The 14,646-nt window shown below is 36.8% G+C and overlaps 1 protein-coding gene across 2 annotated transcripts in view; it reads left to right on the top strand.

Moving 5' to 3' along the window:
- The first annotated feature begins 1,194 nt into the window (after positions 1 to 1,194).
- Positions 1,195 to 14,646, top strand: part of LOC126076216 (uncharacterized) — a 277,867-nt gene continuing 264,415 nt past the window's right edge. For both annotated transcript variants that reach the window (XR_007517464.1, XR_007517465.1), the window contains exon 1: positions 1,195 to 1,395. The gene's annotated coding sequence lies outside the window, so the exon portion shown is untranslated. The remainder of the gene's footprint in view (positions 1,396 to 14,646) is intronic.

Raw genomic sequence — 14,646 nt, 5'->3', positions numbered from 1 at the left:
ACCAAACCCATTGCCATCAAGTCAATTCCAACTCATAGAGACCCTGTAGGATAGAGTAGAACTACACCATATAGGGTTTCTAAGGCTGTAATCTTTACAGAAGCAGACTGCCACATTTTTCACCTGCAAAGTGGCTGGTGGGTTGGAACCACCGACCTTTTGGTTAGCAGCTGAGTGCTTAACCACTGTACCACCAGGCCTCCTTGGGAAGGGGTAGTAGATGTGGGGGAAATGGCAGGAAAGGGAATATGTAGTTTGAAAAACAGCACATTTTTCCGATCTTTTGATTTGCTTTTCATTGCATTAGTGGTATTTCAAACAAAGAAGCCTGTGAGATCTTTATTGTTTTTCAACAAGGGGCATCAGCAAAAAAAAAAAAAGATAAGGAAAGCTACACCCCAGTTCCTCTCCTTCACCAATCCCATTGTGTTCCCTCTGCTCCTATAGTGGGCCTGGGTTAAGACACGGTGATTGAATATAATGGACTTTACAAAGATGACATTTTTGCTGAGATAACAAGTAAATTTCTTATTCCTATTTAGTTTAGGTTTTTTTTTTATCATCATAATAAATGGTACTTTAAAACTAGAGTTAATGAAGGCGTAAAACTTAAAATAACCCAGGAAGTTGCCATAAAAAAGCAAAAACATAAACCATAAACATGAACTCTTCCCCCACCCACCCTCAGCCCCTCTGATGTTTCTGGTTTATTTTAAGCCCACACAGAACAAAACCCTAGCTGTTCCTTAACAAGTGAGAATGACTTGCCCAGACACACAATAAAACATTTGTGACAGGCGAGCATGCACGCCCTTAATCCAGATCTTGCGCAGCACAAGGTCGCCTCTGGCTGCCAGGTTCAACAAAGGACCTTCTGTCCCTGCTCCTCGCCAAGGCAGAATGCCAATTGTCCTTGATCTGATTGCTTCTTGAACCCCAGTCCCCTTGTGGATGGATGAGAGTGCCACCCAGAATACCAGGACCATTAGGCTAAGCAAAGTGAAGATATAATTTTAAATCAGGTTTCCTTTAGCCTTCGCTCTTTGGAAATTTTAGGTGTATCCTTGTTCTTGCTCTGATTCTCCCCAAGCCTTCAACTTCAAGTGTTCACCTAATCCTACTCCTTCACCTAAAGCAGCTGTCTTTTCCACTTGGTCATGCCATGTTACCTTTGACCAAGATGTCACTAGTTGGAGCTAGCCTTGTTCTTGTTGGCTATCCATCCTGGGACACAGCATTGTTCAGTGTAATAAAAAGTTGTACGGCCAATATGAAGCAGTATACCTGGACATAAACAGACTGAAGAATAATATGGAGAGGAGAAAAGGGAAAATAAATTGAGGAGGCGTTGCTGAGAGCTATTCCTTTAAAAGAGGATAACAAGGCAGCCATCCGGTAAGCCCTTGATAGAACTTTCCTTCCAAATTTAAAACTTTGCATGGGTCATCCTGTACTGTTACCACTCTTTTTTGTTTTTGTTTTTTACTGATTTTTTAACTAGAATAACTTATTTGTCATTATGAAAGCAATATATGTTCATTGTAGAAAAAAATTTTAACACAAAAAACTACAGAGAAGAAATGGGGAAAAAATCCCCAATTTGGGAATATGTAATTCAAGATTCCTCTTTTTCTCCTTCTTTCTCTCTCTCTCATACACACACTCTCTCTCTCTCATACACACACTCTCTCTCTCACACACATATGCACACACACACACAAAGTAAATTTTATTTGATAAACTTTGAGCTTTTCTTTAATAATATACTATGAGCAAATTTTGTTGATAACAAATATTTTAATAGTTGCCTGGAATTTTATGTGATTGTATCAAAATGTATTTCAATAATCCCCTACAGTTGATCTTTTGGGTGTCAAGAATTTTTAGATATTCTGAATAACACTGTGATGCCAATATTTGTAACTATAGCCTACATTTTATGGAAATAACTACTAGTGGAATTTTTAAGTACAAGCCAATGTACGTTTTAAGATTTTTTGACATTTATCCTGGTCTAGGAAAATGATTCCTCCCCCATACATAACCTAGTACGGTGTTGTTAAGAACTCGTCCAACCTCATGTTTATCAGAAAGACTACTTTGAATGAACAGAGCTATTCTTCCATCCTGTTGGTCCTAATGCAACTTCATTAACCTACTAATTTAAACTTTTTCACCCCTAATTTAAACTTTTGTGTACGGAGAGTACAAATAAGAGAATGCTCTTCTTATGCTGGAAGATATTCGTGTGTTCAACTTATATTTCTATCTCCCTTTCCATTATTTCACGTGAAAATGTTTCCATGGTCAGTTCAATGTTACGCTCTCAGTAGGGAGTCAGGAACTTCTCTGCTGTGGCCTTTATTCAGCTGAAGAATAGCATGCTGCTGACAAAGAAACTCTTGGACACATTTCATTTTGAAATTCAGTGTATTCTGCTTGGAAATATTTATCTTAAAAGAAGCTAGATGTTGTTATCTTCACAGCGGAGTCATTATTCTGCTGGGAATGAATGAAATTATCTGGTTATTTCTAAGAAAAAAAAATTTCTAAGAGAGGCTGTAAAATTGTATTTTGTTATTTAGCTCTAGGGGAGTTATGGCTATTCCTAAGTTAAGTTTTTCTTTCCTGATTTTTTTTTCTTCTACCAGATACTATGTTTTATCATACAATAACCATCACTGATTCCTTAATTGCACTCTTGATTTTTAGCAAAATAGGGGAGCAAATTTGATTGGATCATTATAGCCGAGTTGTCTGTATACAATACAAGTAGGTTCTTCTTTTCTACTCTGTAGGCCAAGGACAAGTAACTCAGCCTCCTGAGACTGTCATTCACTACCTTCTCCCCTCCCCCACATGGGCCTTATCATAAGGCCTTATCAGGAATGGTTAGCCAATTTTCTTCTCTCTTTGTTTAGTCCCAATAACCCTATTCCTTTTTCAATGTAGAGAAGAACAACTGTGAGTAAATATTGGTCTAGCCTGAGACAGATGTCTTGAAGTAGTGTCTCTCATCTTTCACTCTTTGGCTAAATAAACCAAAGAAGTAGAATGATAGAGCTTGTGGTTAACTATTAGCTAAATTTACGTGCCAGAAAGACAGGTGTTTTCAGCCAATCCTCAATACCTGACTATTGCATTGAATAAACTCTTTTATCAGATTTATTAAACATTTGCACAGCAGTTGACCAGCTACCCTTAAACTGAGGGAACAGATATGGCATGGTCTTGTGAGTAGAAGGGACCAGAAAAGAATTCCTAACAGCGTCATTAGTAGCATTATTTATTATTAATGCATATAAACAGATACACCCATGAAAAAAACAATCAGTCCACACTTCAAAAACTCAAGTCCCCATATGAACTCCAGGGTGAAGGTAGCATTACCAATCTTAATCCACAAGAACAAATCTGAATCCAAGTTGTTTTCTTTTGTGTTTTTTTCTAGGAGAAATTTTTTTTTTTCTCACAAAGATGTTCTTCTAGTTCTATTTGAGCACTTTAATTCCCTAACTAGAATGAGGTCTGATCTTTCCTCAGCACTTTCCTCACAGATTGATAAATCTACCGGGGAAAAAAAAAGCACTTTGAGTTATATGACTTCTTAAGAGGGAAAAGTAATATTCATGAAACTTTATTCATAAATTTTAAATGATAGAATGAGCTGTATATCACTTAGAGTTCAACCAAACTAAAAAAACTAAACCCACTGCGGTGAGTACATTCCAACTCAGAGTGACCCTACTTAACCAGGGAAGTGAAATAACTGTGGTGATGTAGCTTAAGGAATTTATTATTTTTTCCCTAATGATTTTTTTTTTTTTGTGGTAAATGTATATGTAGCAAAACGTTTGCCATTTCAGTGTTCTTCACACGTACAATTCAGTGACTTTGAGAGATTTATTTTAGAGTTTAGATCTTACATAATTTTGGGAGCTGGTGAAGAAGTCAATGGAAAGCTGTTGCATATGTATCCGGTGATGGCGGAAGTCTAGATCAGTGACAGAAACCTGAACGTGTCTTGGGGTAGAGCAAGGGTGTAATGGAACGCCTGAGGATAAACTGGAACCTGCATCTGTTTCTCATTGCATTCAATCCTGACAAGAAATGATCTCCAGGAAGAGGCTGAGGCCCTTTGCACGTGCACCTGAGCCAGGGTTTGGACAACCTATAGGGGCAGATCTGGTGGGAGATGCAGGAGCTACAGGTCTGTAGGCCGCCCATGGCGAGAAGATAGCCAACAAATGAGCAACCACGTACATGACCTGCAGTAGCAACTGGCGCCCTAACACAACTGCAGAGCCTACTGGCTTCCTTCTCATTTCTACTTTCCAAATCTCATACAAATTTCTCTTGTGGTCAAGCTTAACCTATAACCATCAGAGATGGGAATTCTAGGAAATACCATTCCAGCCTAATTCAGTTGACATCGTATCAAACCAACACATACACTGATGATGTTTTTAGATTCATTTACTGCCTGACCTTAAAATTCATGTCTGAGAAATCACAAAACTACTTGTTTCACTTTACCTCTTACTATTTTACATTCCTACTTCTTTTTATTTTTCATGACTTCTAATTCAAATGCCCTTCCCTATGTTTTCTACCTGGTAAGCTTATAATTATCTTATAAGAACAAACAATTCCTCTACTCTGTGAAGTTTTCTTCACCCTCACGGGCAAGGCTATTACTCTTGTCTTTTAAAACACCAAGCACTTCATATTGTGTTTAAATATTTATATTACTGTTTCTCCCACTAGACAAGAAGTTCTTTCATGGCAGGGACTTTACATTCCTCATTGGTGTGTCCTCATTGTGCAGCATACTACATAAAAGGCAATTGTATTTGGCATAAATTAAAAGGTAATCTGAGTTTATTACGTATGGTGGAATGAACATGTATGTTTTGTTATCACCATAGATTTTTCAAGAATTGCTGCAAGATCATACTTAGAAGATAAGTCATTAATCTCTGTTGAAGAGATATCTTCTAAGGCAACAAAGAACTAGAGTAAACTAATAAGAATCCTCAATTAAACAAATGTTTTGAGACACCAAAGCAAAAGGAAAGGAAACCAGCAACGTGGGCTGTCCCAAAGAGGTTGCCGTAGCTTTAGCATATAGTCTACCAACTCCCTATGAGCCACATAGATGGCTATACTGATATGGATGTTCTAGGTATAGCTACCACCTCTCATCTGTCCATTTGTCATACTGTGGTGGCTTGAGTGTTGCCATGATGCTGGAAGCTATGACTCTGGTATTTCAAAAACTATCAGGGTCACTGTGTTAGTCATCTAGTGCTGCCATAAATACCTCAAGTGAATGGCTTTAACAAAGAGAAATTTATTTTCTCACAGTATAGTAGGTTACAAGTCCAAATTCAGGGCATCGGCTCCAGGGGAAGGCTTTCTTCTTCTTTTGGCTCTGGAGGAAGGTCCTTGTCCTCAATCTTCCCCTGGCTGAGGAGCTTCTCTGGCTCAGGGACCCAGTGTCCAAAGGACGTGCCCTGCTCCTGGTCCTGCTTTCTTGGTGGTATGAGGTCCCCAACTCTCTGGTTGCTTCCCTTTCCTTTTTTCTCTTGAGAGATAAAAGGTGGTACAGGCCAACCCCTAGGGAAATTCTCTTTACCTTGAAAAAGAGAGGTGACCTGAGTAAGGGTGGTGTTACAATCTTACCTAATCCTCTCAACATAAAATTATAATCACAGAATGGAGAGCAACCACACAATACTGGGAATCATGGCCTAACCAAGTTGACACATATTTTTGGGGGGACAAAGTTAGAACCATGATGGTCACCCATGGTGAAGTTTTTGGTGGAGCTTTCAGATTAAGACAGACTAGGAAGAAAAGCCTGGTGATTTATTTCTGAAAATTAGCCAATGAAAACCCCATGGATCACAACAGAACGTTGTCTGATATAGTGCTGGGAGATGAACCACCTAAATTGGAAGGCACTACACAATGGCTGCAACGTGGATCCAAACACACTAACTCTAATGAAGATGACACAGGACTGGGCAACGTTTCATTCTGTTGTACATAAGGTAACCATGAGTTGGGGGTGACTCAATAAACCCAGCTAATATTATGTTTCGTTCTAATAGCTCCAAAAATGCAATTTAAAGTGCATTGTAATGCAACATTTGTCTAGTTAATAAATAAAAAATAGTTTTAAATAATAAAGATAAGAGTTTTTGAAATAAGTTTGTACATAAAATCATTACTGTACAAAGAGACTTGGTGTTTATACAGAACCACCAGTCATTGGTCAAAACTAAATTTTTCCAAGTATTTAATTAATTTATTTTTGGTCAATGAACTTAAATAATTTAACAAGGTTTTTGACAATAATAGGTAATGCTATCTTTTTTCTCTCCCTCTTTCATTTCTGTTAACAATAGAGTTAAGCAGGATAAATTATCTCGTTGAGCATTCTGATTTAATTAATATTTTCTGTGCTGATATTAGCACAGCAAAGAGTATCTAATGACTTTTATTTCAGAGCTCTGAAAATGAGGTGCATTTTTTATTTGTTTTTTAAATAACCTATCTTTTTTTTTTTTTTTCCTCTGTTTGCTTAGCTTCTAGAAAGCTCAAAACTAAATTGGGTATTCTATTTCAATAATTAAATTAGCCCTGGTTTCTAGCACAATTATCTCCCTTCTTTTTCACATTACTTTACATTCTTCTATACATTTTATTAACTCATCTATGTATGTGTATTAGTCTAAATCCAATGAAATTACACTTTCTTTGGTCACAATGGCCTAATGTTAGTAAATTGATATGGTCGAGTGCTGGCAATTTCATATAGTAAGCATATTGCAGGCCACCTTGGTTCTTTCTGGATACAGGAAGCCAAAAATCATAAATAAGCAAAGTACATAATTACCTTAGTGAGTATATTTTTCACTGACTAATGTGAAGCACATTTAATGTGAAGCACATTGAAATAGAGAAGGAGACGGTGATTTTAGGAAACCAGACAAACAATAGCAGCAAATAAAACTTTTTATGTATGGTAACAATTCTGAAAAACCATACAGTTGATGTATCCAATTCAAAGAGTTTTTGGCATTGTTTACTTTAAAAAATGGAAAAGAGAAGGTGAAAGTTGATTATTCCTTAGATTTTAATAAACTTAACAAAAGCAAATGTAGTTTTCTTTTTAGCTTTGTCTTCCTTTAGATGGAACCTGCAGTTGGCATTACCAAAATGCATTTTTTTTTTTTTTCTGTCAAATGGAAAATAGCTGCACAACTTGTATAAGATGAAAAGGCTGGGCTGAAATGGACAGGGAAGGAGAAATAATGGCTCATTGGTGTAATACAAGCACAAACAGTATAAGCACCTTTCTCAATTCATATTTTTAAAATATGAAAAAAAGTGCTACTGCTGCTAACCAAAGGGTCGGCAGTTCAAATCCACCAGGCGCTCCTTGGAAACTCTATGGGGCAGTTCTACTCAGTCCTATAGGGTCACTATGAGTCGGAATCGACTCGAGGGCACTGGGGTGGGAACTTTATTGCTAGCAATAGAAATAAAATATGAATTTAGGAAGATAAAGATGGAGTTTGTTGCTGTTGTTAGGTGCCTTCAAGTCAATTTTTGACTCCTAGCGACCACATGTGACAGAGTAGAACTGCCCCATAGGGCTTTCTAGGCTGTAATCTTTACAGGAGCAGATCACCAAGTCTTTCTTCCACAGGGCCTCTTGGTGGGTTTGAATCATTGCCCTTTCTGTTAGCAATTGAGCACTTAACTGTCGAGCCACCAGGCCTCCTTTTAACAAGTTTAGTTGCCAACGAGTTTAGCAAGAATTGTTAATCATTCCTAGAAATAGGTAACACCTGCAAATAAGAATGTATTTACAAAAATTATCCAACTTATGGTTAAAATAAGATTACCAGCACCACATGGCTTTTGCATAGGAAGTTACAACATCATAGATATGTTTGTCTGTCTAAATTAATTTATTAATTTAACACAATCTTAATAAAAATGCCTCTCTAGTTTTCTGGAGAAGACAAGTTAAACGTAAACTTTACTTGGAAAAATTAAACAAGCAAGAAAAGCTAGGAAAACCCTTAAAAGAAGAGCTATGGTGGGTGAGTGGGGCCCATCTAGACCTATCGGAAGTTATTGCATATGATAAAAATTCTATAATTAAAAGAGTTGGGTATTGGTGCAGGAATAGACAAAGGAATGAATGGATCAGGATAGAAAATCAGAAGTAGTTCATTTGCATATGAGATGTAGGATCTTGGCTTCTAAATTATATGCTATGCTAAACAAAGCCAGTGCTCTTTGGAGAAAAAAAAATTATATATATATCCCAGGGCTAAACAGTGATAGTAAGACATGAGCATGAAATATTTCATTATGCCAGAAAGTAAGAAAGTTCCTAAATAATGATGGAGACCTGTCAAAGAGATGCACAGCTTGATGGGGCTCCCACAGGCCAAATCTGGGACAGGTTAAGAGTCAAAATAATGATAGTAATGGGTTAAACAGTCCATTATATAAAATGAGAGTTCATGAGTTCAGATGGATGTAAATAAATGAATATATAAGCAAGTGGGGAGGGAAGAGGTAAAGACCCTTCTTATAGAAGAAAGCCAACTAATAAATGAAGAAGGACTGATATAGTTAGAGAATCACCAACGGATGCTAATCCTAGTGGTTAAAAGTTCGATGAGAAGCAGTATGTGGTCTTAAATTATCTCCCACAAAATAACTTAATAATTCCCAAGAGAAAATAATAAGTTTATAGTGGAGAAAACTGGCAGACACTACCTTAATCAATTCATCACTTAACCAAATGATCAAAGTTACCATCAATTTTGAGATAAACCAATATGTAGCTCATGATAGGATTAACTAAGAAGAATGATAAATACTTTTAGGGTATCCCTTTAAAAAATGCATGACCTCAACTTAATCATGATAAAACATTAGACAAACCCAAACCCAAATATTTTACCAAATAACTGGCTTGTCTTTTTCAAATATGTCAAGGCCAAGAAAGACACACACATACACACAAAGACTGAAAAGAGTTCCAGATTAAAGAAAACTAAAGAGACATTGCAATCAAATGCAATGAGTGATCTTGGATTGGACTCTGGATTGTGGAAAAACAAATTATATTATTTGGACAACTGATGGAGATTGAATATGAATTAGATAATAGTACTATATCACTGTTAAAATTTCTGATATTGATAATACTACTGTGGTTATGAAAGGGAATACCATTTTTCTTAGTAATTACACATTGAAGCATTTATTAGAAAAAGGGCATGGTGTCTCCAACTTGCTCTTAGATTGTTCAGAAATAAAATTATGAATGAATGGGGGAGGTGAATAAAGCAAATAGTGCAAAATGTGAGCAACTGGTGAATATGGGTGAAGATATCAAGAATCCTTTAATTATTGCAAAGTTTTATAAATCTGAAATTATATAAAAATAAAAAGTTAAGAAGAGCCCTTAAGTTTTAAAGATATATACTGAAATATTAACAAAGAAATTGATGTAATATCCGGGATTTGCTTCAAATTAATCTGAAGTGGGGGAAATAGGTGAGTATATAAGTTGTAAAACATTGGCTATGAGTGGATAATTGGCTGTGAGTTGAATTAGGTGTATATGGAAGTTCTTTATATTATTTTATTTATTTTGGCATAGGTTTCAATATTTCAGTAATAATTTTTTTTTTAACAAAGCACGATCTCAGAGGTATGGCTAAACATTCAAATGTTTTACTTGGCTTTGTTCTAAAATTACGGTCAATTAAGATTATATTTAAACAGAACAACCAGAATGGAAATAATGAGAAAGTCTACGCTTTGTGAGGAATGTAACCAGTGTCAGTGAACAATTTGTGTAGAAATTGTTGAATGTGAAACTAAGCTGCTGTGTAAACCTTCACCGAAAAAACAGTAAAAAAAAAAAAAAAACCTCATAGAATCTAGATATTCTGGAGCCATGAATTTTGGTTGGACCACTGAAACTATTGCCCTGAGATAATCTTTAAATCTTAAACTAAAAATTTCCCCTGACATCTTCTCAAAAGCAAACAACAGTTTAGGTTAACTGGTAAAGAATGTCTGCCTTGATCACTGAACTCTTTTAAGATCTTTCTATATGGGATTAAATTGACAAGAGTCACTCGAAGGTAAGTTTATGTTATTGGGGAGGAACAACTTGGAAAAGGAGAGTGAAAACGGTTGCACAATTCGAAGAATGTAATCAATGTCACTGAATTGTACATGTAGAGATTGTTGAATTGAGGTACATTCTGCTGTGTATATTCTCAACAACAACAAAAATATACTATTAAAAAAATTGTCTCAGATTATGTGAGAATTTAAATGTAAAAGTGGCTAATAGCAAAGAAAGGCTAGAAACATCTTGATATACAATAATGTGAATTCCTTAAGTAAATTTATCGGACATCCAAAGAACATAATATTATGTAGCATTGAAGTGCTTTAGAAAAAATTTATATTAAGATATTAAGTAAAAAGAAAAAGACATGCCCCCCAAAATTAAAAAGATTATACATACATACAACAAAATGAAACACTGCCCGGTCCTGTGCCTTCTTCACAATCCTTGCCATGTTTGAGTCCCTTGTTGCAGCCACTATGCCAATTCATCTCATCAAGCGTTTTCCTCTTTTTTGCTGACCCTCTACCAAGCATGATGTCCTTATCCAGGGACTAGGCCATCCTGAGAAAAGGTTGAAAGTACCTGAGACCAAGTCTCGCCATCCTCACTTCCACTAGTACTCTGGCTGTATTTCTTCCAAGACAGACTTATTTATTCTTCTGGCAGTCCATGGGATAGTCAATATTCTTCTCCAACAACGTAATTCAAAGGCATCGATTCTTCTTCAGCCTTCTTTATTCATTGTCCAGCATATGAGGTGATTGAAAATACCATGGCTTGATCAGGTGCACCTTAGTCCTCAAAGTGACACCTTTGCTTTTGAATACTTTAAGGAGATCTTTTCCAGCAGACTTTCCCAATGCAATATGTCGTTTGATTTCTTGATTGATATTTCCATGGGTGTTGATTGTGGATCCAAGTAAAATGAAATCCTTGACAACTTCAATCTTTTCTCCATTTATCATGATGTTGCTTATTGGTCCAGTTGTGAGGATTTCTGTTTTCTTTATGTTGAAGTGTAATCCAAACTGAAGGCTATAGTCTTTGATCTTCATCAGTAAGTACTTCAAATCCTCTTCGTTTTTAGTACGCCAGAATATGTCATCTTCGTATTGCACGTTGTTAATGAGTCTTCCACCAATCTAATTCTTCATATAGTCCAGCTTCTCAGATTATTTGTTCAGTGTATAGATTGAATAAGGATGGTGAAAGGATACAACCTTGAGGCATACTTTTCCTAATTTTAAGCCACACAATGTTGCCTTGTTGTGTTCATATGAGTACCTCTTGGTCTATGTATAGGTTCTACATAAGCTCATTAAAGTGTTCAGAATTGCAATTCTTTGCAATGAAAACCAGAATTTGTTATGATTCATGCAATCCAATGTCTTTGCACAGTCAATAAAACAGGTAAACAGCTTCCTGATACTGCTTTCAGCCAAGATCTGACTTCAGCAATGACATTCCTCATTCTGCCTCCTCTTCTGAATCTGGCTTGAATTTCTGGCAGTCCCCTGTTAATGCACTGCTCCAACAGCTTTTGAATGATCTTCAGCAAAATTTTACTTGCATGTGATATTAATGATATTGTTTGATAATTTCTGCATTTTGTTGAATCACCTTTCTTTTGGAATGGGCACAAATACAGATCTCTTTCAGTCAGTTGACCAGGTAACTGTCTTCCAAATTCCTTGACACAAACAAGTGAGCGCCTCCAGAGCTGCATCTGTTTGTTGAAACATCTCAGTTGGTATTTTGTCAGTTCCTGAAGCCTTGTTTTTTGCCAATGCCTTCAGTGCAGCTTGGACTTCTTCCTTCAGGACCATTGATTCTTGATCTTACGCTATTCCTGAAATGGCTGAACATCAACCAGTTCTTTTTGGTACAGTTACTTTGTATTCCTTCCATCTTCTTTTGCTGCTTCCTTGGGTGTTCAATATTTTGCACTTAGAATCCTTCAAAATTGTAACTCAAGCCTCGAATTTTTTCTTCAGTTCTTTCAGCTTAAGAAATGCTGATCATGTTCTTCCCTTTGGGTTTTCTAACTCCAGGTCTTTGCACATTTCGTTATAATACTTTACTTTTCAAATTAAAGTTTTGCCTTTTGGAGGGAAAAATTTATGAGACAAAGATAAATTTATGAGACAATGGCTTAGCTATATTCCAAGATCATTTTTGTATCATATTGCAGTAGTTGAGGCAGTAGTTATTCAGGTGAGTAGATTTCTTGCCTTCCATGTGAGAGAACAGACTTTGAGTCCCAGTCAACGAACTTCATACACAGCCACCACCCATCTGTCATTGGAGGCTTGTACATTGTCATGATACTGGACAGGTTTCAGCATTGATTCCAGACTAAGACACACTAGAAAGAAAGGCTTGGCAATAACTTCTGAAAATTAGCTATTGAAAACCCTATTGATCTTAATGGGCCAATCTGCAACCAATCATTTCATTCGGTTGTGCATGGGGTTGCCATGAGTTGGGAGCTGATTTGAACGCAGCTAGTAACAGCAACATGCATAAGTTAGAATAATCTTCAGGCATAGAAGACTATATGCATCTGTAAGTAAATACGATGCTCTTTGTAGAATAAAATGTCAGTGACGTAATATTGCAAGACCATATACCGCAAGTTGGTTTTTCAGTATCAGGGATTAGTTTGGGCTCTCTCATCTATATTTTTTAGCTTAGAAACAGTGGGACATACTAATCAGACTGCTTTCCAGAGTTTTCAGTGGACACCTGTAGTAATCAAGTGTAGTCAATTGACCTCTAAAAGAATCAAACCCAAGTCAAATGATCTGAAGTTTCCCCCAAATTTCTAATTTTATAACCATAAGTGTATACAGTTTAACATGTCAAGAAAAACATAGACTTTGACTGTTAAATTTATAAATAATGACTAAATATATCATAGTTTTCAAAGTGGTTAAGGAAGGGAGGTTGATGTTAAATGTTTGCCTACTCAGAGAATACTTTAAACCGTAATAGATACAGCAAATTGATTAAAAAACACACTACAAAAATGCATTCATAAAGATTTGAGAAAATTATAAAGAAAAAAATTACCTTTTTTTTTTTTTTTTTTAACTTAAAAGGAAACTTGGACATTTGGAGCTTAATTGTTTGGCAACAACCTTAATTAAAAAGGGGTCTTTCAAAAAATTGATGACCATGTATCGTTGGGCTGTTAAAACACTCTGCAAGAAAAAAATTCAGCAATAGGAAAGATGGGTCGATGCCTTTTCCACGGCTTTGCATACACTTATTTCTATATTTTGCCTTTTGTCTCTCCACTGCCATGTCACCCCCAGCTTGCTATTTAAATGCGAAACAACGAGCCCATGCTAAATAGCTGAATGGCAGCTGAATGTGATTAATATGCAGAGAATCCCTGAACTAAATTCTACTTTTGCATATTCCCTTCAATGATTGGTTGCCTACCCATAATGACACAATATGTTATTTTCTCTGTTCCAAATCTGTTCTGAATCTGAGTTCCCCTGGTAATGCAACAACAAGGAAATCCCTAAGCAAACAGTTCATGGCACAGAGCTCAGCAATTCCTCCAACTATGCTGTGTCAGTTAAAAGCTGCTCTTTTTAATTGTGGTTACTTTTTTAATGACTTTTCTAAGGTACTACTCAGCTGTGCAAGGTGATTTCATTTTATCTCTAAAAGTATTTTTTCTTAAGAAATTGACCTTGCTTGAGAAGTCAAGAAGTGTGATAGTTTTAATATTTCTCTTTTGCGTAATTTGAGGACTTAATACCACTTTTTTGCTGTCTTATACCTGAGAAATAAATATCCTGAATTTATATCTGCTTTTTTTTTTTAATAACTTTTATTAAGCTTCAAGTGAACGTTTACAAATCCAATCAGTCTGTCACATATAAGTTTACGTACATCTCACTCCCTACTCCCACTTGCTCTCCCCCTCTTGAGTCAGCCCTTTCAGTCTCTCCTTTCTTGACAATTTTGCCGGCTTCCCTCTCTCTCTATCCTCCCATCCCCCCTCCAGACAAGAGTTGCCAACACAGTCTCAAGTGTCCACCTGATATAATTAGCTCACTCTTCATCAGCGTCTCTCTCCCACCCGCTGACCAGTCCCTTTCATGTCTGATGAGTTGTCTTCGGGGATGGTTCCTGTCCTGTGTCAACTGAAGGTCTGGGGAGCATGGCCGCCGGGATTCCTCCAGTCTCAGTCAGACCATTAAGTTTGGTCTTTTTATGAGAATTTGGGGTCTGTATCCCACTGATCTCCTGCTCCCTCAGGGGTCCTCTGCTGTGCTCCCTGTCAGGGCAGTCATCGATTGTGGCCGGGCACCAACTAGTTCTTCTGGTCTCAGGATGATGTAGGTCTCTGGTTCATGTGGCCCTTTCTGTCTCTTGGGCTCTTAGTTGTCGTGTGGCCTTGGTGTTCTTCCTTTTCCTTTGCTCCAGGTGGGCTGAGACCA

This window comes from Elephas maximus, chromosome 1 (genome assembly GCF_024166365.1).
Source record: "Elephas maximus indicus isolate mEleMax1 chromosome 1, mEleMax1 primary haplotype, whole genome shotgun sequence".
Lineage (NCBI taxonomy): Eukaryota > Metazoa > Chordata > Mammalia > Proboscidea > Elephantidae > Elephas > Elephas maximus.
The sequence above is the reverse complement of the archived record's forward strand: the minus strand, read 5'-3'. Positions and strand labels throughout refer to the sequence as shown.